The sequence below is a fragment of the Spea bombifrons genome, chromosome 2 (genome assembly GCF_027358695.1).
Source record: "Spea bombifrons isolate aSpeBom1 chromosome 2, aSpeBom1.2.pri, whole genome shotgun sequence".
NCBI classification, from domain to species: domain Eukaryota; kingdom Metazoa; phylum Chordata; class Amphibia; order Anura; family Pelobatidae; genus Spea; species Spea bombifrons.
This window is the reverse complement of record NC_071088.1, coordinates 122,441,596-122,466,860: the sequence shown is the minus strand read 5'-3', so window position 1 is coordinate 122,466,860 and position 25,265 is coordinate 122,441,596.

The following is a 25,265-nucleotide window of genomic DNA, read 5'->3' as shown; positions in this document are numbered from 1 at the left end:
TTATTAATTTATCATTCATAGATGTTCTCTTCAAAGAGGAGAGATAATTACTTGTTTGTGAAATATTACAGAGTTACCTACTATTGCTGCCAGGTTGTCCCTCAAAAAACTTTGTATTTATTTTATTGACATATTTTTTCATGCTCCAACTATTTTTCTGTAATTTTTCTGTAATTACTTAGTTAACAAATACAAAATCTGGCCACAAAATGGAAAATAAACACCCCACCCTTGAAAATTGAAGAAAGAGATGAATTTACATTAAATTATCAAAGTATCCTTATGGGAGGTAGTTGGAACAGTTGCACTTTTAGGGTTCTACGTGGCACAAAAGTCTGTGAAACCTCTCCAGAGTCTGAAGAGACGAAGTTAAAAATCAGTGCCATTGTACTATTAGTTATGCACTGGATTGTTGACCTTTTGCAAAGTTGTGTATTTGTGTCTTTTGTGTGGGTCTGGTATCTAGCCATTATTACTTTAAACACTTGCGCATGTTTTTTTCAGCTGCAATATGCAACTCAGAGTAGTAAGGTAGTTTCAGAGATTGAACTTTGTCTTTGGTTAAATTGTTCTTTTTATTTTTGTATTCACTCTACACACATACACACTGGGGGAAGACTCTTGTGCACACATACATTCAATAGTGTAATTAATATGAGGCTATTATTCTAATATTACATCTTAAAACAACAAGATATTTATATATAGCAATATTTTCTATACATACTTGACATTATGTGCTGTTACTGAGTTAAGAGCCGAGCGGTCTCATGATGATAAATGCAGTTTGATCACACTTTGTTTTCCGTTTACTTTTAGCATGCTTTTTAAGCATGACGACTCTACAATATGTGTCATGAATAAAAGTAGACATTTTAATTTCATAAAAATACAGAACTTATATTCCACCATTTTCTTACATTAATGTTTAACAGGATAAAAGTATAGTTAAAATGATACCATTTATTTGGCTAACTAAGAGTACAATTGCGAGCTTTCGAGACCAAGTTGTTAGGTCCCTTCCTCAGGCATTAATTGAAGGGAAAGCTCGCTATTGAACCCTAAATGGTATCATTTTAACCATACTTTTATCCTGTTCTCTCAACAGCTAACACGGTACAGAACCTTTTATCATTCATTTTTAACATAATCCATTTCAGAGGAAACCACATTTCTTATACCTCCATTTATTTTCTGTATTTATTATTATGCATGTATTATACCTTTATTTTCTGCATAGAAAAGCCAATATCCAATGATGTACTTTGTCAAATTTGGACCTTTTTAACCCCTTAATGACAAAGCCCGTACATGTACGGGCTTAAAATGCAATTTTTTTAATGGGTTTAGGGACCGCCCATTGTCCTTAAGGGGTTAAATAAAAACAAAACATGGTTAATAAACATGATTTTGCAATTAGGTATTAAAATATTACATTTTATGATAATAGCAGTTATTGATAGCAATTAGTATTATCTCCTGCCGTGGAGATTTTCCCCAGTAAGAAATTTATGCCAATCCTATATCAGAAACCTGAGCCATGCCTGTTTTAATTGTATAAATAAAAGAGCATATGGAAAACTATATACCGTAGATATAGCAATCCAGAAAAGGATTCACAGTGACTATAACAACCACTGTTACTTAGCTTACACTCGTCTTTTAAACTTGATTGTTTTAGCGATGAGCCTTTCTGAAATGGGTGTGAATGAACATCTGGCCTTGCTGTAAATTTGACGATTAGCAGCAGAGAGCCCTTATCAAGGTATTCTGTCACAATATAACAGCCAAGAGATATTCCAGTTGGAAAATATATTTATCAGTAAGCGTTCGACTTCCCCAGTGTTTGACGCATTGTACAAGTCAGCAAGGATTTTTATTTTGATGGGAAGGAAAAATCCCTGGGACTCTTTTGATAATGGTCACAAACAGGGAGTGTAAAAGCAGAGATAATAGCTAATACTTGGCAGTGTCCATAAATTACTGTAGCAGCTGTACGCCTTACCCCCACAGCCTGAACATTTGATCTTTTTGTAGCTATTTACGGTTTCTGGCTCATTTCTCTTTCTTTTGAGTTCCTGGAAATCGATACAGGCCTCAACTTAATACTCAGTTTGAAGTTCTTTAATGATTAGCTGGATTTGCGTAGTCAAAAGACTTTTAGAACAGTTTTTAGTGGGCCAACATTCACAGAATTTAATAACTTTTAAAGACCAATAATTCAACCATGACAATCTACAGGCAACTTTGAATGGTGTAAAATTATGCAAAGTCAAGAAGAATAACTGCATTTGCTGAAGGTTTCTACATTTTAAATGGTTTGAAAGTGATTGTAGTTTGGTCATTTTGACGTAAGCGCATGAACTAAAGGGGTACTTTAAGGTACTGAAAGAACAGAGGTTATGTACATGGTATTTGACAAGCCATGAACCCCTGGATCTCTGAGTTCTTCACAAAACACTCACTCTTACTACAGACAAAAAATACAGACATTTGTGTCCCCTAAGCCTCAAGTGAAGATGAGCAGCTTGGATCCTACAACTTTCTACGGGGTCGTAATGGCAATCCTCAGTAACCATTCTATAAGCCATGATGGGAACAAAAAAGGATCTGCAAATACAACTATTCATGACAAAAGTCCGTAAACAAATACTCAACAATGGTCAAGCCAATTATAAAAGAATATTAGGTATGATTTGTAAAGTTTATTTATGATTTAAGTGCCCCAAAAGCTGTTAGATTTTATTTCTAAATTATGTATGTTCATTCCCTCGCATCATGTTTGCTAAACCGTATAAAGCATATCATTTCTGAAACGACTACATAACACGGATAAATATATATGCATTTATGATAATATTAATTCAAGGTGTTGTGTTAAAAAGTAACACAGAAACAATGGGTAGAATTGTTTTTTGTTGCTTTGAGTATGAACGGATATGTGGAAATAGTTTAGAACATTGATTCATATTTCTGTTTATGCAGCCAAATATTACATAAGATAAAGGATTCAAAACAAAATGTCCATGTTAACAGTTGCAGAGTGTACAATCCAAAGAACACTAAGCCTAATTATTTGCTTGGATAACAAGCAAATGCGTCTTGCAGTTACTGGAGATTTCTAAAGAACATCGATACTCAAGTACTTAACTAGTGGTTCAAACTAATAAATAAAAGTTGTAATGCTTTAAATAACGACGACAATTGCCAGTCTGTTTAATATAATAAAAAGGAACACGATCGTGATTTGTTCCCTAAATGTGAAGTATTACAGGAAATAAAATAGGAAATAAACATTAGTCTTTAATAAGAAAAAACATAAGAGAGGTATAGAACTAAAACCCTTTTTTTTATCAAGACTTGCTATACAAAGGCAATTATGAGTAAATTAAGCTGTTTTACTTTTGACTCATTATTTTTAACTTTCCAAAGTCCAAATAAGTGTAATTGGTGCAAAAGACAATGTAAAGATTATTTAATAGTTCAGTACAGTAATTGCTTTACTACAACTACACCAGTATTCATTTATACCAAGGACAGGGACAGGGACATTATACTAAGTATTTTATCCTTAATGTCCAGGGCTATTTTACCCTACAAGACCAGAGTAAATTTATTTAAATTATTTTCAATTTAATTATAAAAATTAAATATATATATATTTTTTCTGGACAAGAAGGGCTTTTCTTTATGTTTTATGAATAAGTTATATAAATTATACACAGCTAGTATAATTGTGGAAAAAATACCACAAATACATTTGTTAACCTGCCCTGATTTGGAAACCACCCTATATTTGTATATAATTTTCATGTATGTGTTTTTTTTTGTTTGTTTTAGTTTATTTTTTAATGTTTTATCCCCTACCTAACCTTAAACCCAAATGTGTGACTTCCCTTAACAATTAGAATCTTCAAATATATGTATCATATGGAAGGAAAGTTTAACTGTTAACCATATGGGGAAACATTCTAGATTTATTTCTAGCAGTCTAGCCAAAAAGCCTTCTGCTACAGACATGAAAAATGTGTAAAGAGATAATGAAGGAAATAGGTCCAACTCATACCATTTTACCTACTGTCAATCAACTTAAGTATTTAACTGGGCATGTCTTCTATCTGATCTACTTTGTCTGGATGCATAACACAAAGAACAGACAATACAAAACAATAATGGATAACGGAATGAAACAAACATCTCAGAATAACTCAATCTTGTGAATGAATGTTATGCCAGATATATCCAACATAGGGGATCTACTTACTAAAAAGTCTAGTTTTCAGTCAAATAAATATTACTGCAATTGTGTACATTCACATGTTGCTGCTGAGTTAATGTTAGTTGGCTTTTTACTGCATGCCTTTAACTGCCACTTGCACCCCCTAACGTAAGAAATAAGAGAGAAAAATAAATAACTAAAGTGAGAGTCCATGAGCACCCTATTAACCATGACGTGGCTGATTGGGAGCTCTTACAGGGAACAAAAGCACAGACATACAGGATTGGTGAAAATGCCTAGCATAGCTGGTAAAGAAGATTTATCTACACTTGATGTCCATCATAGCAAAGCCAGAGCCTAAAATGATGTCATAAGAGCATCCAAATAACTCATATACTAGGTGTTGCTTTTAGATTCAGTAAGGTCTGAGAAGAATCTACGCTGGTATCATCTAAACTTTGCTTTAGCGGAAGTGAGTACTTTTAGGAAGGTGATCAGTCATAATACATTGCAGGGTAATTCCTTTCCTTGTATCTGTTTATATGCTCTTATACCTGACAGTAAAGCACACTTTAAACATTCTACAACAATTCTAGTTCACAGATATCTAAAAAAAGGTTTTGATTTGATGTGTAGGATCCAAAGACATCTATTAAGTGTGTTGGAATGAGAAACATTTGAAGAAATCAAGGTTCCAAAGTATGACATCTGCATTGTAAATATTTTCCTATTAGCTACAATATTTATTTAGATGTAATTTTGAAAGTTGTTTAGACAGAAATTTGAAGATTGATTTGGCAGCGATACACATTTTTGAACACATTTGGTGGAAACACCTTTATTCTATTAAACCTATTATTTTGAAGAACATTGTCTTTGCATAACAAATGTACTGCCAAGGGTATACAATGGTAGCCAGTATTATAAATACACATTCTCCGTTGCTTCTCTTTATCGATTAACAAAGTATTAATGGAAGTATGTGGAAGCATTGGGTTATATTTTAATAATGTTAACGTGAACCAATCTTGATATGTTAAAATGCATGAATATATTCTGTATTGTGAGTGTACATATGGGCAGATTTATTAGTAAACCCCTGTCATTAAGATATTGCATATCATTTACATAGTAAAATAACAATATCATGGAGGAAAGTTTCAGAATAGAATGTCATACTAGGAATATTCTGTGGAGAAGGATTGAGTATATTGGAATATTGTCTCCTCCTTAATGCTGATACCAGTGGAAATAAAGGTTTGGAGAAGGTTAATTCCTTTGGGTAGCTGTTAGGGATTACTTGGATACAAGGAGTATAAATTCAAGCATAGTAAAGCCAACTGACTTACAAATGAACTTGAATCCAGTAATTTATGTAGGGGGAAATGTTGACAGTGTTTTATCTATTCACTAAGCTGGGAATGCCTGCATGCCACATCAGACAAAAATATTTCCAACTCTTATTTACATTCAAGGAAATCTCAGTTCCCGTAGGCTCAAGTGCAGAGAAGATGAGTTGATGCAAGTTGAAAAAACAACTTGCGGAATGAACCCATTAGTTGCTTGCAAGTTGCAAATGTGATTTAGAGTATACAAAAACTGTCACAAAAAGCAGCAATGCCGAAGATTCAGCAATTTAGCGTTCATGGAAGGGAAAGATGATGAAATTCTTTACATTAAGACATAGCTTTTATTAGATCAAAGGTGAAAAACAATAAAACATGGGAGCAGGAAAGGATCGTCAGAGAGCAGCCTGAAGCGTTTCATCCAAGTAGGAATCATAGGCATACCACCTTCCCATAAGTCTAAGGCTGGGAATGGGCAGCTACCAGCGGCGATCAGTCAGCAATTAAGTAAACCACATGGTAAACCAAGTGCAAAACATAAGATTGTACACACATGTAAACAAATGGTTAAACGAAAAACACCCTGATTTACCAAAACACAGACAAAGAGAAGCCCCGACACTTGGCACTTGGATCTCCCCCATAACACAGTGAAGGAGTTGACAGGGAGCATGTGCAGCAATAGGATTGAGTTGTGGTTTCTGCACTGCTGGCACAGGAACAGAAGAGTGTCCAGAATCAGTACAAGCGAGCAGTGTCTGAAGTGCCTGGGCAAACTGACCCATTATGTGAACCAAGCTTGCAATATGAGCCTCACATGCAGACAATTTTTGAACAATGTCTGCAATGTCTGATATTGACCCTTTTGTTCTGCTACAAAACTACGCCCAGCAGAGGAGACTGGGAAACGGACCAGGCAGCAGCGTAGACTACCACATGGACAAGACAAATCAGATCAGGACAAGCCGGGTCAGGATTCCAGAGAGCAGCGAGGTCAGGCCAAGTTTTAGCTGTCGGACAGATGGCCTCACATTTGACTCTAGAATATTATTGGTATACAGAGGAGTTCATGGTTGACTCAATGACTGCAAAGTTCCCAGGTCCTGTGGCTGCACAACAAGCCCAAATCATCACCCCTCCACCACCGTTTTTGGTATGAGGTGTTTGTGCTGAGATGCTGTCTTTTCTGGTTTTCGCCAAATCTGGAGCTATTCATTATTGCCAAACATCTCCACTTTGGTCTCGTCTGTCCAATGGGCATTGCTTCAGAAATGTTGTGGTTTGTTCAGATGCAACTTTGTAAACCTAAGCCGTAGTGCCGTGTTCTGTTTAGAGAGAAGGGGCCTTCTCATGGCAACCCTTCCAAACAATCCATACTTGTTCAGTCTTTTTCTAACTGTACTTTAATGAACGTTAACATTTAATGTGCTAACTGAGGCCTGTAGAGTCTGAGATATAACTCTTGTTTTTTGCAATTTGCTAGTATTGTACTAGCTTATGGTCAATTAATCAAGGGCATTTGATTAACAGCCCCTGTCTGCATCTTAATTCCTATGGAAGCAGTAAGAGTGTACTTAGGGTTTCACACATAGCTCTACATTTTGGCTTTATTTTTGTTGAATAAATCATAAGATGGTGTAATATGTCATGTGTTGTTGTTCATCTGAGGTTCTTTTTACCTAATTTTAGATCGGCTAAGAATTCAAAGAGGCTATACTTTTTTTACACATGCAAAAACTTAGACCTGTTTAAAAAAAACACAAAAATTTTATTTTTAATGTGATACTAGTATTAACAAATTGGGTGGGAGTTCCCCTTTAAATCATCACTTGTCTACCTCCCGAAACATCCATATGTACATTTCTTGCTCAGTAGCATTCTCATTGAAGTCACTGAAGCAGGAGCCAATCTTCAGATAGTATATATGTAATTGGCTGCAGCTATTCCCATTGATTTCAATTGGAGCTCAGCAACCAAAGTCTGGAGTGGGGGTTTTACTGAATGTGTACACAAAGCATGCTTTTTTTCTGTAGAGTCAGCTAGGAGAGAACTAAGTAATGCCTGCACTGATTTGCATGTGAAATGCACAGGAGTCCATGAAAAATGGACTCTAATATGTATTTAACATGAAAGTAGGGCTGAGGTGATTCTTGAAGCCAGAAAAAAAATAGAAAAACCTACGCAAAATATAAAAAGCAACAAGAAAGTCTCTAGGCTACCATAAATAATGCTTGTAGAGCATTAGATACATCGTGATTGGCAAACAAATAATAGTTGATATGATTATGGTTCTCCTGCTGGCCAATGAGAACACAACCTCATAACACTAGCTTGACTGAGATCTCATCCAAATACTAGACAGATGACAAAGCTGCTCTAACAACAGTATTCTGACTCTTCACATAAGTCTAATTAGCCTTTATAGATGTGTAGCTAGAAAAATGCTAGCAGCTGGTCTGCCCCTGACTACACCATCATGACTTAAAATTGTATGCATTTATATGACATTGGGTGCCATGTGCCTTCTTGCATTGTTTGCAGGCAAAGCCAGGTAAGCTGATACAAGCTCAGCAAAGGGTCTTATGATAGGATAAGTACTTGCTGAAGCCAAATAGACCAAAATATCATGTTCTTCCATTTTCTTGGTCTTCAAACGGAGATCATTTTTTACCTGTTCAGAAAGCGCACCCCTTTCATTATGAGATTGTAATAAAATCTATAGGTTATGAGCAGTAGATTTCATTACACTGAAAGAAACACACTAAATAACTTCATAATAAATATAATTTGTTTTAAACTAAACATATGCTTCTCAAAATGGAAGGTAAACTATCCAATTTATGCATATGGTTTTGAAATCCAAAGCTGCTTCACGTCTTTTACTCATCATGGTGAGAACACATAACATGCCTAGTGCTTTGACATCATTTGTTGGTTAGCCACATGTAATAATATCCAGAAACCTATGACTTCAACTACAATCATGTGTTGCTAAAGTATAATTTCAGATATTTTGTAGCGAAACAATAACGGCTCACAGCTAAGATTCACTAAGTGCTTTTGTCAGGTTTTACCGATGGACCCATTGATTAATACTGCATTTTAGCTAATATTTTAAAAACCTCTTGGCCAAGCTATGAATTGCCATGGAAAGTTAGTCTTTGGACTATACAGGCTGTGTATTCATGGTTTACCACAATGAAACTAAAAGCAGAATAATACTTATAGTCACAGCAAAGCAGATCTCATGGTAATTTAGGCATGAGAATTAGTCAATCAAAACAATGGAATAGTTTTAGTTTGAATGAAAAGTGTGGAGGAAGGAATGAACATGGCTGTAATTCGTACATCAGCAGTTTTTATATGGGTCAATGCAAATGTCTGCAGATGAAACAGTTTACATAGATTCAACAGTTTTACCTAAGATTATTGAAATTCTGTGTTATATTAGTGATCGTAAAACACCCATATGTCATTGTAAGTCGTTAATGATCTGCTAGTATCAGTAGTTAATTGCATCATATGAGAAAATAATAAAATAATCAATGATGATGATATGTAAATCCTCTGAATTCCACTTTAGGTAGTTTGGTAGTAATGTTCTTATTACATTACCATCTGCAACACTGCTTCAAAAATAAAACACAACTGAAATGCAAGTAATGGTATTTAGTGCTAGAAATGCAGATTGGAAAGTCAATATTCAGTTTGGTTTCATAGTATACAGTTTATGCAGGGCTGGGGTAGCCTGGAATTAATTTATTTTAAACATTGAATAGATCTCAGCTGTATAATGGTTATTGATAAACATTTTATTCTTTGGCAGCATTGCAAGTCATAGAAGCCCAAGATAAAATAGGGTTTACATAGCTTAGAAAAAAATGTTTGTGTTTGCCCAATGAGAGGTATCAGTTTCAAGCAAAAGGTTATTTTAAAACCGTTAACCTTACAACATTGTAACAAGATGAGCAATACAAATCTTTTCATATGGTTTTCACCATTGAAGATTGAGTGAACTCTACCGGCATAAAACCCATAAGTAAAAAAAGATTATTTTAGCTATCATAGTAAAAAGGTTTTAAAAACATATATAAAAACATATTTTCACTTCCTACAGAATTATTATATTTTCCTTGAATGTTTGTATAAACTTATACCCACCATTAGGGGTTTAATCACTTTCCTAGGCAATGTACAGATTCACTACCTTAGATTGTAATACATTCTCCATCTAAAAAGACCATATAGAATACTTTAATCCAGCAGATTATTGGGTACTGACTCTCAAAATGTTATTTCGTAACCATTAGTTTGCTGTAAATCATTTATATATTGTATAATGGTTTCTGTATATCCTTACTCAAATTTTGTAAACATTACAAACACATTAAATAAATAATGTAGAGATACCTCACTGTCCTGGCATTTAAAGGGGGGCTGCCAAACCCATTATGGACATAAATCAGTAAATATAGTGGTTATGCATGTTCTTTCACTATGAAAACAAACCTAATTACATGTTTCATCAAGGTTTTTAAAGAAAACATTTTAAAAAAAATAGCTCAAAATTTTGTCAGCATTTCATTTCATCCAGCAATTTATAGATTGCGCTGCTTCCTTTGGGAGCAATACATCACAAGAATATTACTATGAATGTTTCCCTTGGCCATTCCGATGTCTTTGATGGCTGTCAAAATATCTCATTCTCTTGGGAACATTCATATAAACCTCCGAACGTAGATAATCAATATTATATGAGCTTAACACTAACACAGGTGCAAACAGAGAACAGTAAGCTATGTGTTATATTTTTCATTAATCATTGATCATTGGGCATGTGACACTATAGTAAGGGCTTTGCTATATATATATATATATATATATATATATATATATGAAACATAGCAGGTATATAGTAATACTGGTATCTGAAAAAGATGGTTGATTTTATTTTAAAAAAGTGCTGTATATAATAGCAGTCTAAGTAACTAAGGAATCAAGATATGACTTTTCATTGATTTTTATTTTTATAAATATTGAAAAAAACACTGGGCATTTACAGGCATAAAAATAAAGGCACAAAATATTCAGTGCATTCTAAACTTCTTGCAACAGAATGTTAAGCTAGGCCAAGTTCTACTTTGGTATCATTGATTACAATAATAACAATTAAAATAAAAGATGATATAAAGGCACTTTACAAATTAGAATTAAAAAAAAAAAATAGAGAATTAAAAATGATGCAGCATTTTTGTAGTGCCTCTACCAAAAAACATAAATATAAAAACTAAAAATTGTCCCAAAGACCCAAACACTAATAATGATAAATATGTATACATATCTCAAATAGAATATCTAAGAAGGTCATTATATCAGCTAGAAAAGAAAAGTCAAAGACGGAATTTAACTTAATTGTTAATTTTATCTCAGAACTTTTCGGCCAAACAGGGCCTTTGTCAAGCTTGACAAAGGCCCTGTTTGGCCGAAACGTTGCTTTTGTTTGCTCTCGCTTAATAAAGTATCCTGAAGATTGGAAGCTGTTTGGAGTGCTGGGATTCCTTTTCTTTGTTCGTGTGCTTCAAGAGGGTTTATGCTGTCCCTTTTTACCTGCTAGCACCTGCAGCTTCCTGGGAGTTGAGTGAAGAACCATTTTTTCTTTTTTACGATATAGAGTTACTCTGACGTTATTCATGTGGACATTGATTTTTGTCCTTTGAGTCTCTGATTTGTGGGAACAAAATAGTTGATTGTGATATAGTTATGCTGCTATATAAATTAATTACCATATATGCTGTGATAGAAAACATTGGGTATCCCTTTAGTATTTGAGTATTTGATAGGCTATTATATAAAGTTGGACTCTAATTAAAAATTGAGTAAGCAGTTTGAAGGATTATTGATATATGTAAAGCCTGTTTTCAGCCTGTATTTCTTGGAGGGATATTTATAAACTCTTCAGGACCCTCTCCTTCCGGGTGCTAGCGATTGCAGGGCGTTTTGTTCGCACGTGCAAGGCGTTCATTCGTTCGCTGCACCTCATCTAATCTCTCCCCTCCCTGGGCATCCCTCTCTGTGCCTCCTGATATTCTCACTCAGCATCCACTCCCTCCTCCATCTTCAGACTGGGTAAGCACTTTTTTTTCTTGTTGAGACAGAGCTGCTCAGCAGCTCTACTCGCTTCATGTGCAGAGAGAGGGAGGAGGGGCTTGCTTTCTACTCATTTTATGTGCAGGGAGGGAGGGGGGTCGTTTACATAGAGTTGATCACCAGCTCTACTCGTTTCATATGGAGGGAGGGATGTTCGTTTTCTACTCGTTTCATGTGAAGGGAGGGAGGCTTGTTTAGATATCTACTCACAGGGTGGAGGGTTTTAAGGGCGCTTTATTAAAAAAAATAAAAAGAAACCCTTTCTCCCTACGTTCAGTTCTACCTTTTGCCACCTCCCGCCACTAAATCTCAAACTCCCCCGCAACACTATCAACTATACATACCGGGCATACGACATAAGGTTTTACTACCTCACACGTGAAACGGATATGCCCCCTTTATTTAGTGTAAATCCCGAACCCGGGACAGAAGTTGAAAAGAACCCTGCAAATGATATCACAGTTAGCACACTCTTTATTTATAAATCCTACTCTACTCCTGCATTCAGCATTGGTTCATTTCATACCTACTAAGGGGGTGTTTTTCGGGGTCTAGGCACATTTCAGACCCACCGGACGTTCACTCTTGTTTTACCCCTACCACAAATGTAAAAGCTGTTTTTAACCTGTATTTGTGGGAGGGGTATTTATACCCCCTTCAGGACCCTCTACTTCAGAGCATTTCATTAGCGCTTTTACCGCCCCTCCCCCCACTCAGTTCACTCTCTCTGCTCCACTCAGTCTCTATTCTCTATATTCTCTCATTCCTATGCCTCTTCCTTCTCCTTTCTGAGAGGTAGCGCCTTGGTTATGCCACTAGATCGATACTTATATTTTAGTGCTTGTCCTACACATAAAGAATCAATTATCTGTTTTCATAAATATGGATCTTCTCACTCTCCAAAAAAGTGATGTGTGTGTGTGTTGATGTCACTACACTCTACTCACTTTTTCCATCCCAATACGTTTAACCCAATCAGAGCTTCATCAGAACAAAACAGCTATAAAAGTACATAAAGCTAAAACTTAAAAAAAATAATAATAAATCAATGTTTAAACCATCTGGAGCTGCAATTTAACTAAACCCAATTCTTCATGTGGTCCCATATATTTTGTTCAGTCCCAATGTTAAAAAATGTTGATCTTTATTATTATGTTTCAGGAAGTGAGCTGACATTGTGGTTATCATATTTACATATGCTTTCAACAGGCTTTTGGATTGTTACACATAGTGGTCTAACAATGCACCCTACAACCACAGGAACAGGTTTGCAAATAAATAATATTTTAATAAGACAGGAAACAAGTTTGTAATTTTTCTTGGTTTTTAAGAATGTAAATATTAAAAGTGTTCAGTTAAATTTATAGGGTAAATAATTACTACATAAAAAATGATTTAGCAGAAGTTAATAAAATACTAAATAATAAAACTTTGGGTTCTTTTTAATAAGGTTACTTAAAATTATCCTTAAATGTAGTGCATATCGTAGAACTTTTGTTATATCTGATATTAGCAAGCAAAGCAACATCTTCTTTTAAAATTTGGTTATGTTGAATTACATAAAATCTATAAAAGGAACCACTTGGGAGAAATCATCATTAAATGTTTGCTAGTAATCTAGCAGTGCCATCTTTTTTACTTCTATAAATGCAACTGGGCTTTATGGGGACTAAGCTTTATCCTTAAAATGTTTTAATATTTTATTAGCACGGCTGTAAAAGAGCTATTGTTGTGGGTAATTATGTTTTAATCTTAATACTCAAAAACCTTTAATATGTACAGAATGTTCAATCTAGTGGAATCTGATCTGGCAGCAAAAGTATTTATCTGGGCCAACTTCAGATCTGATGTCACTAATTATTTAGTTACCCTTGTAGCAACCTAGTAGTATAATAGTTTGTATATTAATGTTAGACTAATGCAGATTCCATGTGATTTTAGAGAATGTTTAAGAAGAGGAATGTGGAAAAGCAATGGTTGGTAGATGAATGAAGAGGGTGGTAAAATGAAAAGGTGTATCAAATGAATGGAAAGAAGAAGCTTCTGAAAATGGCAGTTTACAAATGAAAATCAAGTGGTAAATGGACAAAGATAATGTGGAGAGTATGTGGGAACAAAAGAAAATGAGGGGTGAAATTCAGAAACTGAATGAGAAATGAAATGAGAAAACCAGATGGGGTTGGATGAACAACGAAGGAAGATGAGAGGACAATGAACAATAGAAAAGAAGAGAAATTGTTCTACTGAATTGATAATTTGTTCTTGGTATCCAATGTAATAAAACAGACATATCTTGTGTACTGTCCACTTTAAGGCTCTAAAGCCAGTCATTCTGTGGTGGTTTATGATCTGTCTGTTATAAGAATACACAGTTGTAACTAATACCTATTACTGGAATAGCTATAAGAGATCAGAAATATTTATGTAAAAGAACTAGACAGAAAACACTAGCAATGTCCACAGCATTATATTTGATGCCTCTTTGTTTTTTTAAATTTAGTATAGAATCAGCAATTGACTCTGACAAAAACCATAATTTACAATATGATGAGATATTTCTTTCCAATACTTATTTTACAAAATTCTGAAACCTGTATATAAATGGTTGTTTTAGTGTAACTAAGAGACAGACACAAGTACACTGAGTAATGTAAGCTTGCACCAGAAACCTGTTAAATCAATTATATTATGTCTATGTAAATGTTACCAATAAGAGGTCTGATTTTATTTATTTATTTTTTTGATGGCAGCATAGCTTGCAAAAAGTCAAAAGTTAACCAACTTTAATAACACATAAAGGCCTATTGTCTTACTTACACTGTTCCCTTGGAAAATGAAATTAAACATAACTTTTTAAAGGAAAGTAGAAGGTTGCACCTAATATTGCCTTTGGAAATACTGAAACACAGAGATCCCCGGTGCAGTGTTGGAATGAACACTGCTGGTATTATGTCTGATGTGTGGTTAGTGAATGAACATTTCCATCTGACATAAATCTTGCCGTACCCGGTGCCAGCCAGTAATATTTTACTATGCACACTTTCTCCCCCCCTAATCACCTTTACAGGTCACAGAAGTTTGGCTAGAAGCTGAAGAATCGCTTGCTAGGAAATTTTCCTGGACAATTCCCAGACTGCTGTTTTAAAGCTTTGGCTGTTTTACTATGTTACACATTGCCAAATCTGGCTGTAACATTTATGACAGTCTTAAACATTTTAGAGGATAGTGCGATAATTTATTATAGCCAACATTTGGTGGTTTTTCCACGTTATTTACAAATACTTGTATAGCAACAGTATAACATGTTATCAGGCTCCAGTTAAGTCATTAGATGATGGTGAGTTTGGTGCACAAAGTTTGTTCCCATCCAACTTTAAAGTGACACAGAGCGGGGGTGAATTGTGTGCTGGTATTCTAGGTGTCTGGTGGCAGCAATGTACTTATCTTTGGCGCTGTGCTAGTCCTGGCCCAGAGCAGCACACCCACCCACCATTCTTACTGCTGAGCGCCAGGATATGGGTATAATTCCATGCTCTGACTTTTAAGGACAAGCTGCACCTGGGGACAGTGTGGTACGGAAGCTGTGTTATTTAGGCCTAGTCCTCTATGGTGTAAATCGACTGGTTGGAGAGATCAGAGATTTCCATTGAAACCAGGCCCTTGAGCGGTGACACAAAGGAGAGCCTGGTTGCCCAAAGAGGGTAACCTGGTTTGGTGAAGCCCCCAGACCTGCCACCCAAAGAAGCTTAAATCCCCTACAGTAAGGCCAGGACTGCCCTTCAGTCAAGGTATGTTCTAAGAAGTTCTCTAATGAAGCCACAAAAGTATCTAGGATATTTTCAATATTACATTTGAAATAATCTTCTCACATTAACACTGCCCACCACTTTTGTGAACTCCTCGTTCATACAGGTTGTGGAAATTGTACTGTATAAACATTTTTTACATTATTTGAATTATTCGGCTTCATAATATATGTAGATACAGAGCTATTTCCAAACGTTAAAACAACTATATATAAGAGTAATCCATCTGTGTACATAATTCCAAATGTATAGGAAGCGCTTGTATAAATCAAATTTGTATAACCAAGCTAAGTTAACTGTGTTTGTATAAGAAATATAAACTTCTTAAACATAGAGTCAAATGGTTTTATTTTTTTGTCTGAATGTAAGTGTCATTTTCTCGATGTTCTGCTTTAAAGGTAATAAAGACCTTGGAAGCTTTGTAATTGTTATGACTATACTTTCTTGATGCGAAGTAGCAGACATGTTTTCAAGTATTATTTTATACATAAAGGCACTGGGAGGTATCGTGAGGTTGGTTTTCTTAATACAATATATTACCATATGACTATGTAAATGGATAAGCACCTGAGAGATGTCAGTTACTAAGCCTACTGAGACATAGAACTTGGACTCATTAGCTTGCATCTTTATTATTGAAGTGGAGCTTCACCTAAAAGTGTGGTGGTGCCTAATATCTATTGTTTTGCGAATTTGACTTTTCTATAATGAAGATTCTACCTGGTCAGCATGTTCTTGAACCTCACTTATCCGTCTGGAACACCTCCTTTGCTGGGACTGAATTCTGGAATTGCTGCTTCAAGTGTTGGCCATTGTCAGATGCTCAAATGTCCTGATGCTTTGATCATGTTCCAATCTTTGCTTTCCCCCCTGGTGCCTTTGGAAACATATGTTATGGTGCATATGCATTTTGCATCTGAGGTCCAAGAGGTTCTAGCTACATTTACTACTTAAATAAAATGTCCACTTAGAAGCATTAACCGTTCTTATATAAATTGTAAAGGTTGTAGGCAAATACGCAGTAATCGTATGAAAATAAAGAAAAAAATGGGTAAATAATGGTAAACAGTACAAAGACACAAAATGTACAAAATGTATGATATCACTGGATGCTTCCAGGCATGATTGGTGCCAGTCCTGTTGAATCTAAACATAAATTAAATATAACTAGGCTAAAAGGTTTAGAGAAATTAAAAATATATAAGTATAATTGGGGATTACTCTAGCCTTGGTGTAGAGCTAATCTAAATTTTATTAAATACAGGAGGCGGATATTTCCCACCCTGTTTTTTCCCACCATATGTTGTTGTTTTTTCTCGCTCTGTGCTACCTCAGAGTTTATATTATCTTTGGGTGTGTTTTTTCCTGCTTTTGTCTTTTACGTCTAATTGATGTTTCTTGATGTACAGTTTACTTTCACAATGTTTTCTCTGTCTTCATTCACAGGTTGATTCTGCTACAGACGTGTTCCAGTTCGTTTTGAGGATTTGTGTTCTGTGGTCCGTGGTTCTCTGTCCTGGTTCCTTTCCTGAAGATGTGTCTGTGCTTTTTGTTCGGCACACCAAAGAAGAGGAAGTCGGGGGGTCCGAGGAGTGATTTATGGACTCCATAAGGTTTGCTGATTGGTTATTTTTTGTGTTATGTTTGAACTGTTTCTTTGCTGCTGGAGGTTTGGAGTAAAGAAGTAATGCAAATATTCGCCTCCTGTCTTTAATAAAATTTAGATTAGCTCTACACCAAGGCTAGAGTAATCCCCAATTTTATGGGAAGACAGAAGGCTTCATATTTGCAGTTTTAAAGCGATCCCAAAAAAGCAGAAGAAACATGAGTGTGAGGATGGTAATAGAAATTATGAATGGTAGACTCCCTAGACCTGTCCACCGCGGAAAGAATATCCTCAAGAGAACCTCCCAAATAAAATCCATTTAATCCACCTAGCCACTGTAGGGGAAGACACCGGTTTAAAAGGAGAAACATATGAAATAAATAGAGGCCCGGGAGGATTAAAAGCCCTAATGTCTGATACTCTGCGAAAAGAGACCAGACAGAGAAGAAGAGCCAGTTTGGCCGCAAGCTGTCATAGAGACAACACGCCGTTATCCGGCCAAGACTCCAAAAACCTAAGGACGACAGAGACATCCCAAAACAACGTATACCTAGAAGCAGGGGGTCTGGCAAGCCGGATCTTTCCCTACGCTCAACCCATCAACAGGAACGTGGGCAGCTGAAATAGCCGACCGGGCCACATTGATAGTACAATAAGATTTTCCAAGGAGAAGAGATGAGCCAGGAAATTCAAAATCATCTCCACAGGTGCCGTAAAGGGATCCACCTGTTGTTCCATACACCAGCTACTCCAGGATCTCCCCGCCTAGAGATAGAAACGTCTAGCTCCCGGAGCCCAGGAATCCCAGAGGAGATCTCGAGCTTCCCGTGATAGTCCTGACGAATTCCAGGAACCCCTGAAACCATCCAGGCCACTAAAGGCAACTGGTCGAGGAAAACGGATGGGAATTGCCCGCCGGATCTAGAAGAAGGTCCCGCGAGAGAAGGAGTAGCAGCGGGTCGGCACACGACAGCTCCAGCAACAGAGGGAACCAAGGTTGTGTTTTCCAGAATGGGGTGACCAATAACAACAAGATCCGTTGTCTGCTCACTTGGTGGATTCTGATGGTTCTTCCAGGATGCAAAAAGATCCAGATTCAACGGACCCCGAATCTGATCTAGGGCACTGAAAACCCTCGGAAGAAGACGCCAATCGCTGACGTCCCTCCAATGCCTGGAAAACCAATCCGCCCCTAGATTCTCCTTTCCCGGGATATATTCCACCCGGACAGACAGATGGTTGTCCAGACAATACTGATATAGATCCGTGGTGAGATCTAACAGAAGTTTGGATTTCGAGCCTCTGAGACAATTGATGTAACGGACGGCAGACACGTTGTCCATCCTGAGAACCAAAGAACAGTGGGTTATGTTCTTGGTGAAGTTTCGAATGGAGAAGGACCCGGCGATCAGTTCCAAACAGTTTATGTGGAAACCCTGTTCTTCCTCCGTCCACAGTACGCCTGTGGCTGAGTCCCCGCAAGCCGCTTCCCAACCAAGGAGACTGGCGTCCGACTCCAAGTAAAAAATCTGGAGCTTGGCTGAAGATAGCAGGGCCGTTCCACGCTTCCATGTGTCAGAGCCACCAACGTAGTTCCACACGGACCTTGTCTGTTAACTGAATGGGTTGGTTGTAGGAATACAAACGACGGAGATATGACGTCTTTAGACGCTGCATGGCCCGGTGGTGAACTGGACCTGGGAACACTGCCTGAATGGACGCGACAGCAAACCCAGCATGTGTGCCAGATCCCTTGAGTGTCTAATTTGCCCCCCAAAAAACAATAACCCTATGTATGGGTGGTATCACTATACACATATCACATATTTTTATAGTAAATTATATAATATATGTTAAAATTAAAAGGGCATAGTGAAGTAATGTTTTGTTGCCTACTGTTTATTGGCATATTTGGGATATCTGTTTAGGAACAGATTAATAATAGCATTTGCTAATGGGCTCACTTGGTGCATGAAGACCATCTCATGTGCAAGGTGTATTTGCAGACAGAAAAGAAAATCAGTGAGGGCAAGGGGAGCATCTCACAGTCATGTGATAATATCTGCCAGTAAGAAGCTCCTTTTGTAGTCGCATACTGCAGTTAGTAAGAGTTCTTCTTGAGGCGAGTTACTTAGGAAGATGATTGGACACAGGCCTTGATTAACCTTTGGAACACCACTGTTTAGGAGGCAGATGTGGAACAGACAGGCTGTTTAGTGGGCAGATGTGGCCTTGTGGTTTCTAGTTACACATCTGTGGTGTGTGGGCACACAAGCTCAACCACACAATGATATATATGGGCTTAGTATTCAAATACTTCCAGGGCTGCTTTTCATTCCCATTCTGGCCCTACCAGTGCTTGTCTGCCCAGGACCAGTGCCCTACTACTGTTGCTGCTGCTGTTCCTCTTTTACCACCCTTACTCTGGTGGACGGAATCTCTTTTAAAACATTTCTATAATATTGAGGAAAATCAGTCCTGCTCCAATTGGCTACATGTGCCTATGATCTGCCAGTGGTTACCCAGGCACAGTACCCTACTACTATTGCTACTGCTCTTCTTTAATCACCCTTAGTCTAGGAGAACATTTTTTTTAATTTCTATAATATTTGGCAAATTTAGTCCTGCTCTATGGGGCTGCATTAGCCTATCATCTGCCAGTGCTTACCTGCTCAGGCCCGATGCCCTACCGCTGCTCCTCTAAACTTCCTTACTGTGGGGAATCAACTCTTATTTTTGTCTGCCCTGGCCTATGACCCGCCCTGTGCCTCAATGCCCTTCTTTTCTCTGGTGGATCAATTATTTTTCTTGTTTCTAATATGAGGGAGATTCAGTCTTTCTGCCAGTGCTTTCCCTGCGCTCTGCTCTGCCTCTGGTCCCTGCAGCTCAATGTCGTTCCCTTGTTTCTAATTTTGGGGAAAATTCAGTATCCTGTATCCTGTAAGTGGGGCTTGATATGTGCCAGTGTTATCCTACTCCAAGTGCCCTGCTGCTACTGTTGTTGCCATATCACCTTCCTTACTTTGAGGAATCAATTAACTGGTCAATTATTTTTGGAGAAGTTGAGTCCCATAGCATGGTGTTGGATGTGTGTATCCATTGGTGCAGTGCTGCTGTTGCTTGTGGTCCTGCAGTGCAAAACCGAATGTGGATTTCTTCCTTAACCTTGGGATGTCTGCTGTTGTGGGTGAAAGGTGAGTCCAGAAAGTGTCAGGGACTCCCCTTTAGGGTATGTGTCAGCACCACTGTACACCACTAGATGTCAGACTTGCAGTACACAAATGTTAAAAGAAGCAATTTCTTCGTATGTTATGCAGATGTTGGCATTAAAAAATCAGATATTAACATCAAAGAGATCACTAAAAGTAATGTTTAATCATTTTATTTGTGTGTTAGATTATTTACAAAAAGTGTAATTTCCTTTTAAAAACAAAGTTTGTTCTAATCAGTTTTGTGTTGAAGGGTAGCACTCACATTAAAGATCTGCACATTCAGCTGCTTTCTTTAAAAAAATAAAATGTACACATTATAGCAGCAGTGAAAAGCCTCAGTCCCTTGGGAGTACTATTAAAGGGATAAGAGGGTGACCACTGAAAAAGCTAGGGGCCGACATAAAAACCATGTTTTTATTCCCCTGAATAACTCAAGTAATGTGCTGGGGGATCCTGACACAGTATCAGTGAGCCTTGCATTTTACTTTTAAGCAAAGAGCCATGCATCTTCCCCTCTTACTGACTGCAGCATATGACAACAGAAGGATGACTTAATGGCAGATGCTGTCATGTGACAAGATATGTGAAAGCTCCCTCTGCCTTTACTCATCATACTTACAGCAGAAAGTAACCATACCTCTTTTGCCCCATTGCTAGCCCCCCTTGTGAGTTTGCAGGGCAGTTTCAACCTACCAACTTCATAACCCAAGTGAGCTTCTACTGCGTGAAGAGCGTGTATCTCTGTATATATCATAACCAGTCATCATCACCACTAATTATTACCATTATTACCTTATTCTACCATTTTTAGATACTGGGGTGCTGATAGACTAAATTTTAATATCCAAGCACATGTAATACATGATCTAGAAAAACAAGTAACCTGAAATTACATGTCTATACTGTTAGACCATGTTCAAAGCATTTCTAATAGTGTCCTTCACTAGTCTGGTTTCTAATCAGCAATTATCACACTGTCATACTAATCAGCTTACTAGTTATTGAACACATTTGTGTTGGGACTCTTAAAGCTATCCAAACTATCATCTTTAAGAAAACTTTAAGGATAGTGATGTTATTCTCTTTGTTGAAACTCTATAATCTGTGTAGTGAACAGTAACTTGGATCATGGTTTAAGAGAAATATTTTTTTCATCTACCTGCGTATGTTTGAGAAAGGCATGTCTGCACAAGGACTGCAAGGGTTTTAATGCAGGTCAATTATGTTTTCTTGCCCTAAGGAACACTTTAAATATCTACATACACATTTTCTGTTTTTTAAAACTTTGAATACACATTTGTAAAAACCCTCTCATATGCTTGACAATGGCAATAACATCCATTTCATATGAATATCTTTGCTATTATGTGCAAAATTGTCTTGAAAATAATTACACATTTCCTATATCTATAAACAGTATCTAATTAATATTAATTAGTGTTATTACCTATATATAGGATGAAAATACTTTGCTATGTATTATTAGTGCACCAAAGATCTAGTTTATGTTAATGTTTGGATATATAAACAGACATAAGAAAAAGACATATCTTCTCACCATATTGCTTTAAACCATATAAGAATATTGTGTGACGTTTTAGTTGCCAGTCAACATTATTGCATCTTTTGTGCTATTCGCTTGTATTGTTGCATGTCTTATGTAATGTCGGTATTAATAAGATATATAGCAAGTTCCATAAAACTAATGTGTAAGTATTTATTTTGAGAACTTACCCTGATTATCCTGTATTAAAAATAAATACCTTGAATTAAAACGTAGGACTCTTGGAGGTAGCTTTGTGCTGCTTCTTACCAGGCTTTGTGACTCGAAAAGATTGGTTGGTTAGTGGTTGCTGTTGATGCATGCTGGCAGGATCTGGCTCAATGTAATCTGTGGTTGGTTGGGTAAGCCTTTGGGGGAAGGAATGTGGATGAGGATAGTGGGTGTGTCCAGACATCTCTTCAGTGCCCAGAGAAAGACCTTCTTGGAGACCCAAGGAAGCAGGGCATCACCTGGAAACTTGGGTCAAACCTGGGGAGTTTACATGTATGGGAATCACTCATACAATAACGTATTTACATACCAAAATAGCATGTTGATAATATATTGAGTAAATGGAAGGACCCGATTTTCCTCGTGACTGAACTGAATGTTGGTTAGAATGAGATAGCTACTGCCATCATCTTATTTTATTACCTGAGAGACCCCCACAACAGTGGCTCCTTTGGGACCTGCTTCTTTTGTACCACGAGGGACAGACTAGGATTGAAATTCTCTACATTATATTCTATTTCAACTCCCTTCCAGTGTTTGTTCTGTATTCACACATATACATTTGGTACCGTTTACAGCTCCTTGCAGTTTATCTAGATTTTCTTGTTCGTCGTATTGACAGCTGAAGTTGAACATAAGTAAAGTAAAATCATATGTCTGTAATAATAATACACTGCTTCTTGTCACAGCCCATCACCATGTTAACAAAACCCATCCACCACTCCCCAGGGCCCCCAATGATAAAGAAATCCAAGGTTTACCTTGAGTATCCTATATTAAAAATAATGACCTTGAATATAAATGTAGGACTCCTGCAGGAAGCCCTGTGCTCCTTCACCCCTCCCAACCAGTGCGTGGAAGCAAAATCAGTACATTCCCAGCTCTTTTGCTGGAGTCCAGTCATGGAATAGTAATCATCAACCCACATTCTGTTTGGAAACGGGCAATCAGGATGTGTGTGTCATGGGGGGGAAGGGTTGTATAAATTGGACATTTTGTAACTCATTGAGAGAATTGCTCACCATCAAAGGAAAGGGATTTGGGGGTTTAAAAAAACAGAATTCAGTAGTTCTTTTAACGGATGTCTTTGCTTTTTAGGAAAATATGATCCTTAAGCGAATGTAGCTTTCCAGCATTATTCATTGGAAATAAAATGGGAGACACAACGTTATCTTAAACTTATATCTCCAAAGCATGTCTAACACAGTTAGTGGTCTCTACAAATAGTGGTTTCTCCAAAGGGTTCAATGGCCTATCATATTTCCTAAAGCCAAATTAAGAATACAGAGCCTGTATTGCCAATGTTTAACACAAATGTGCATGATTCCAGATACATTATTATTATCATCTGCTTATAATTTGACATTTTGATCCCATACGGGTATTGTCACAGGGTAATTTAGCAATATCCAAATATCTATCTTGGCTTCTCTCATTATCTTTGTAGGGCTGTGATTCTTTGTGTGTATCTCTAATGATCTCTTGGCTTTGCCAAGACCTCTATTGTGAATTTGTGACCTACTGTTTATATAACAAGCATTTAGAAGAAGAATATTCTATTTTAGTTCCACAATTACATCTTTTTTTTAAAATCATGTGGTATTGATTAAAACCTTGCTGTGTACTATAAATGTGAGAAAGCAAAAGGCTATAGCATATTTTTTTTTTACACATTAAAAGTAAAATAAAACCATTTTATGGTGGAGAGGGGTAGGTAAGTGAGAAATGAATAAAAACATTTAAGCCTGGCTTTAATAAATATGGCAACCAATTTCTTTGGAAGGACATTTGGACATTTGACGAACCCGAACAGTCAATTTTTCCACGTTCATAATGTTAATGAACTTTTGTTTTTGTAAAGATATCGCTGGGTTTCAACAGAAAAATCTGATCAGGGGAAATCAGAGAAAAGAAAAAGTGTCGGTGCGCTAAGCTAGTCTCAGGCTCAAATAATACAAATGTGTAATACGAGGCCTACCAAACAGGTGTAAGCAACAGTGTATTGGCTGTACCATGTATACAAGAAACAAAAACTGTCTGCGCTTCTTACCCTAATAAAGTTGGCAACAAATATATAAACATAATATAAATGAGAGGTTTTGGTTATATGAATTGGCCAAAGCATAATTAAGCTCACCCGCCACGTCAAGGCACACTCTCAATAGGGTGAGAACCTACTCTCACCTCCTACATAGTGGGCACACAAAGCAGTTTATACTGCTACCAAAACCTTATTAATAATAAACTTTATTAGGGTAAGAAGCGCAGACAGTTTTTGTTTCTTGTATACAGGGGAAATCAGATTCTGGAACAATTGTCAGTAATACATCAGCACCCCAAATGAAAATAAAATCAGCTTATAGCTCCCCAACAATGTTTATCCACTACATAAAATATGACACCTGCAAAGCCTCTGCCCTGTGCATTACTGACAGCATAGATCTTTATATCATGAGAAGCTATCATGCTTATTCCAAGTTTTAGTTCAAATCAACAGCAGTAGTAGTTTAAACATACTCTATACTTTGTGACAGTCATGTAGGATTGGTGGTGGAAGGGAGGTATGTTTCTCCTAGATTCCTTTCCTATGTGGAGTAACACCTGAGACTTCCACCTGCTAGGTGATTAATTAAATGAATTAGAGGGTGGATATAAAAGGGAAGCCAGGAGGGCAGGTAGCTCTCTCTGACTGAGGACACAGAAAGCCTGTCTGTGGAAGAGACCTGTGAGTAAAGGTTGCTGGACATATTATATTATGTTATGTTAAGTTGGCAGAGAGAAGCTCTCCAGCTGGTAGTGAGGGACATCCTATGTATAGTAAGTGCCGGACAGGCAAGGTGTTTCTTTTGTTACTGTTATATTTCTTTTGTCCCTGCATCCTTTCTAATAAACCTGACCCTGTGTCAGATTGCACGAATTTACTGCTGTGTGCCTGGATTGAATGAAGACAGCGCTTGTCCCTTGACCTCAGCGAGGGGCGATCCCAGACCTACCTCACAATTGGTGGAGAATGCGGGCACGTCACTAGACGCAACCGGTGGCTGTTAAGATTGCGGAGCAATACCGTGGAGACGTTGCCGGGGTGACGCAACACATTTAAGTGTCATAAAATGGATGACGTGGTGACTGCCTTGGTGCGATCGGCTTCTGCTCAG